Consider the following 6,000-nt stretch of genomic DNA (forward strand, 5'->3'; position numbering starts at 1 on the left):
ACTTTTAGTCTTGGCTCCTTGCCATGACATCCTGAGGTTGATGTGTGCTTGCTGCCACTGGGCTTGTCCTCTCTGGCAGAGGCTTGGGGAGTGGTGGGAAGAGATGATAGGAGAAAACGTTGTTGGACACCCTAAGTCTATAATTGACTGACACAGGCACTTATGGAGCGTTACTGCTCCAAGGGGAGTGTTCACTGCAAATTGGGTTACTTGGAGCAGCCCAAGCCACAGGTTGTTCACCACTCAGATTTCCCCGTCCTCTTGGCCCCCAGTGGCCTGTAGCTCCAGCAGACCACTCTCGAGGTTTGGTGCAGCAGGAAAACTTGCCAGAGAGACCCAGCATCGCCCTAAATCATCAGGAGGGGTGGCTGCTGTGGATTCCTGCCCTAAAACCCCAGGCTTTCCCTTCTCATACACCCTCACTGCCCCATGACTCCAGATGTGCTGCCTAACACCAGACATTTTGGCTGATGGATCTCAGCTGACCACACAGTTAGTTCCTAGAGATGATCTACAGATTTCCTGCAGATCAGCATCTTAATTTCTAGGAAAAATCCGAAGAAATAGTGAGGGGGAAGAAGGCTATGGTCTCATAGACCTCAGTGGGACATTGCCCAGCATGTTTCTACTCCTGGAACTGGTGCCCCACAAAGGTAAGACAGGTCAACTACTTGAAGGTCCCTCAAACTTTATGCTTGATATCCTTTTATTCCCAAACCACCAGGAAAAGTGACTTCTCCTGGGCTGGAAAGAGGCACCACAGCCTTTGCCAAAACCATTTATATGGATTTGTACAAGCAGGCTCCCAGCACTGAAGGCAACAGGTCCCCATTACAGGCTACCTCCATTGGTACTGAAGTCAAAGAAAATTTTACAACTATTAAAACGCAATTTTTAGGCTTTTCTTCATGAGTTACTACTCAAATATCATGGGCCTACATGAGGCAAAATTTAAGGGGTTTATTGGTTGTCTAGAAACAGGCATTCATGTACTAGTTTTACCATCTAGTATCCAGCTTATCTCTTCAAATTTAGGATTTACCTCAAGTGAGATCAACACTCAAAATGTTATTTCAGCTCTTGCATACAGCTGAGCATGATCCAGTCTGAGCAAAAGGCTTGAAATACTTGACCTATCCGTATTCTGGCTGTGTTAAAAATAATCTACAATAAGCATAAATCTGATGGCATGAATTCAGATTTCAATGTGAAGTTGTATGAGGTTATTATTAAAAAAAAAAAAAAAAATCTCTGAAGAGAACTTCTCTCTTGAGATAATTCCCTCAGCTCAGCACAGCACCAAGAAAAAGTAATTCATCCCAACTGGAGCTGGGACTCAGCCACAGCATCATGAAACAGATCCAGATCTGTTCCCCCTCTTCTTGTGGGGTGAAAAAATATGGGGTTTTGCTCTGACCCAGCAGAGAAGAGGGGTAGAGTGTGGATGTGGGGTTGTGTCTCAGTCCCTGTGAGAAGGATGAGGTGTGGGAGTGCTGAACCACCACCGAGCTGCCTCGTGGACCTCTGTGTGCACACTCACACCACGCATTAAAACACAAAAGTAACACTTTCTCAGACCTCTGGATATTTCACTTCATCTCAGTATCACTTACAGCCACCATAAATCAAGCAGTCCCCCCCCTCTCTCCTTCCCTAATGTTTTATAAACTGCAGAAAGTTGGAGTATTTTTTGGCCCAACAGCCTACATACCCCATAATAAATGCCTCTCCTAATGTTGCTTTATTTTATCAATATTGCCAGACTTCTTAATGGGACTCTAAGCTCCTGACTAACAAAATATATTGTCTGTCATATTCTGTATTTACTTTTCCTGCAAGGAACAATGATGCTCTATCAGCACTAGCTCAGGGTAACAGAGGTCAGAGCCCATTAATTGGAAAAACACATGGTCTGGCCAGCCAGCCCCAGACCCCATGAATAACCAGCACCCCTCTCACAGCCACCCTTTTTTGGGACTGGGACGCAGCCCTGCAAGAGGGGCTCAGGCAGGCTGTTGCTCCCAGGTGGGAAACAGCACCTCAAGGATATTTTACAGCACGTTACGGATGGGTTTTGGTGGAAGGCAAAAAAACCCTCCAGCCAGGGTAGCGCAAGGTTGGCTTGCCTTCAGGAAACGCCTGGTTGTATGCAGCAGCTGTGGTGCGAGTAGTACAACAAATTCACTTACTGAATGACAACAGCTTTATTGGCAAGCCAATTCAATTAAAGCCACTGCAACCAACAAAGTCGCAGGCAGCGCTCGCCGCATAACGAATATGGAATCATGCCTATGTTTCCCCAAGTGCCCTCAGCCCTCCCTGTCCCTCTGCATGAGAGGGAAAGGGATGAATGAATTAGGCTCAGATGATGGTAATTAATGGCTTGGCTGTCAGAGAGGCATTTTGTCGGCCCAGTGGTTGAAAGCTCCATGTTAGAGATAAAGTCCCAGCACTGCTCAGACAGGGCAGCCCTCCTGCCAGTGCAGTGGGGCAATGCTGGTCTGCATTGATCAGCCTGGCCTGCTATTGATAGGTAAATAACATGTTCATTTTTCATCTTCACAAAACACGTCCTTCGGGCTATGCTTACAGTAGTTCTGACATGAGCTTATTAAGAAAAAGGTATCCTTAATGCTGGGCTAAACACAAAACAAATATTCTTATGAAATATACATAAGAATTCATTTTAGCCTTCAGTAAAATGGATAAAACCTGGAATTTTTTTTCAGAATGTGAAAACTTTGCTTTCTAAGGCAACATTTGAGATCTCCCCTACACATGCATGCATGAGACAGGTTTTCCACCATCACTGAAATTACCCAGGTTTCATTGCTTTCTGAACCATGAAGAATATTTGAGTGGTGCTGCCCAGCTTAAGTGACAGAGCACTGCTTTCCCCAAAATTTCAGTAAGAGAAGAAAATGAGTCTTAAGTCTCAAAATATTTTGCAAAGCTTCTCTCAATAACTCATTTATGAATAAGTTAAAAAAATTAAAAAATAAGGTACTGAAAGCTGCTGGGCAAACCCCTTGAACCACAGGGAGTTTTGGTGACACAGCAGCAGGGTCAGAGCAGATCATCACCCAGCCCTGCATGTCCATGGGCACATGGCCAGCCAGAGCCCATGTCCCTCCTGGAGCAAGACAGCTTTGCTCCCTGCTGGTGATACCCACCTTCACCCCTCCCAGCATTCCCCTTGCTACAAAGGGCAGCCAGGCCTCATTAATTCTAATTTTTCTTTCCATGGAAAGAAGAAACCCTTTAGAGAGGCCTTCCTGCCCTTCTTCCCTGCTCCTCACTTCAAAAAACCCAACACTAGCTCGACAGCCCCAAAACCCACATCCCTTTTTAACCTGGAGCAAAGGCAAATTGAATTCAAGGCAGTGACCAGGAAGCACAGGGTGCTGTGGGCCTTTCTTCAAGTTTTTTGTTATGAAATAAAATCTCCTCTTTTCAGAGCACACCGATGTAATTGCCTGACTGCTTCCCCCGTCAAAGTGACCAATACTTTCTGCGCCTCTGGGAATGCAAAACCGAAGAAAACATCACTCATTTGGACATTCATTATGTGACTCGTTATTGTACATTAAACATTTGTATTCTTAAAATAATGGCCTCGCTATTACCAGCCACAAGATTCCCACTTCTCCCTTCAGCTCAAAGATGAGGGCGTTGCTGGAGCTCCAGAGGGGTGACACCCAACACTTAGGGACCATCCCTCTAAGTGGAAAACATCCCTGCTTTGTTTGTGCCGCAGAAAAAGAGATGCCTTTTCATTTCCAGACAGCATTTCAATATTCATTAAGCAGCAGAGTAATGGCACAATCCTTAATCGCTCAAACAAGGACTGATGAGTGTGGCTCCGGGTCTGCAGGAGTCAAGGATGATGTTTTAATGGATAAGCCTTTATCATGCCATCCTGGCTGCTGGAGTTACTCAGAAGCTAAAGCCTGGTCCCCTGTGCCACAGATGGAAGGGGAGAGGAAGGAGCAGCCAAAATAATTTCTGCATTCCCTCATGTTTCCTCCAAGGTAGCACCACCAACTTTACCCAGAGCCAGCTGGCCAGAGCAGGATCAATCCAGGCTGTGCCAGCTGGGTGGATAGCGGGATGGACACCTAACAGTGCACAGCCACACTGTCCCAGGAGTGACTCATTCCCTGGGAGAGGCAATCCTGAAATGAGATTGCACGAGGCTGCAGCTGCCACCAGGCATTTCAAACCAGTCCAGCCAGTTGCGGCGTGAGTTTGCCAAGAAATGCATAAAGCTGACCTTTGCTGGGGTTTTCAGAGGGGAGGAGTGTGGTTTGTAGGGGAGAGAGAACAGGACTGTGGTGTCCTCAAGCACGAGGTGATACAATCCTACCAAAGGACAGGGAGGGCCGTGAAGACTGGAAACAGATCCTTGTGTCCCAAGAGACCTGGATTGAGCTCTACACCATGCAGACCCCAGACATACCGCTGGGTAAGCTTCCCCAGTGCTTCTGGGAGGAGGAAAATGGATGAAAAGGTGTTTCCCTGGGCTGAGTGTTCTGACTGGAGCCAAGCCCAGTCGGGGGGTGTGAAGGGAATAGCAGGACCTGGGACCAGGGGAGCTGGTCTGGCTTTAGTGCAGGACCAGAATCTCCTGCACCTTACTTCATCCACCACAGTCACAGGCAGGACCAGCTGTGGGCATTCCCCAGCTCCAAATCCTTCTACCCACCTCCCTCCAGCCCCATCCTGTGCAGGGAGGCCATTCCAACAGCAAAGTCCAGCAATTCAACACAACCTGGTCTGCAGTCACCACATTTGCTTCCTCAAGATCCCTGCTACTTCCCCAAGGCAAAGAGGAATTAACCCATGGTGTCATCCCTGACTCATCAGCAAGGGAAACACCAGGCATGGCACAAAGCTGCACCTCAAAAAGGATGAGGATTCCCTCCCTCTCAGCACTTACAAGAGACACCAAAGTCCCCAAGCAATACAGGTTTGCAATTATTTTTTAGTTTATCAACACCTAGGGACCACCAATGAACTTCAAACTCCCAAGGTAAACCTGCCAGAACCTTAAAATGTTCTGCCCCCTGCAGCATTAAAATACAGCCTTTCCTGAAAGCAGTAATTTCAGGTACAGAAAGAAAAAATAAAAAGTATTTCTGCCCAGAAAAACAGAGCAACACATATTTTCACAATGAATACCCCAGCACAGAGCATGCCTCCAGCTCCAGAGCTGCCTTCAAAACAGCACTGCACAACCCTGCATACTCGTAACACACAAAATATTTCTCTTACACAAATAAAGGACTCAACTGAGCCCTCAGTGCCAGTAAGCAGAGGCTTTCCAAAAACCTCATGCATAGCCCACACTAAGCTCTCCCCTCTGGCAAACGTGGGAGGAGGACTGTGGTATAACAGATCGAGCAGATGCCATTCCATGGGCACAAGGAGATCCTTGGGAGATAACACCTATCTGCAAAGAGCTGGAATCTTAGAGACAGGAGCACTTTAAAGAGCAGCAGGTACAGCAACCACTCACCTGAGAGCAGCTCCCTGGTGAATGTGCCGTCCTTCCCATCAGGAGAAATCCACGGTGGTCACATAGATGAAGCCTGATGCCCTGAGGCCCAGCTTGGTGCACAAAGGAAGTTCAACTTGAAGCGCCTCACAAAACCTCCATCCTCTGGAAGCTCATCCTCGCTTTTCTCCCAAAGCAGCACAGCTTTGCTCCCCCACAATAAGCTGGCACTTCTAGGCACCAACTTTGCACAATCCCAGGGGGAGTGTGAACCCACAATGTCCTTTTCTGAGCCAGACAAACTGCAAACAAAGACCACAGGCAGCGCCGCTCCAGCCTAGTCCAAGAAGCAAAGCCAGCTGGGGTGCAAGCAGGAGGCAGAGCAGACAGGACAGCACCCCACACAGGCCAGGGACTTCCAGAACATCCAGATAGCACCAAGGCAAACCCCAAAACCTGCTGTTAGGTGTACCTTTGTCAGCTCCAGAGAACATCCAGACAGC

General features: G+C 47.6%; 1 long non-coding RNA gene across 3 annotated transcripts in view; it reads right to left on the minus strand.

The window, feature by feature from the left end:
* Positions 1-6,000, minus strand: part of LOC146438950 (uncharacterized) — a 199,930-nt gene extending 193,930 nt beyond the window's left edge. For all 3 annotated transcript variants that reach the window (XR_014851221.1, XR_014851220.1, XR_014851219.1), the window contains exon 1: positions 5,519-6,000. This is a non-coding gene — a long non-coding RNA (uncharacterized LOC146438950). The remainder of the gene's footprint in view (positions 1-5,518) is intronic.

This window comes from Lichenostomus cassidix, chromosome 3 (assembly GCF_008360975.1).
Source record: "Lichenostomus cassidix isolate B80296 chromosome 3, HeHo_3.0, whole genome shotgun sequence".
In the NCBI taxonomy this organism is placed as follows: domain Eukaryota; kingdom Metazoa; phylum Chordata; class Aves; order Passeriformes; family Meliphagidae; genus Lichenostomus; species Lichenostomus cassidix.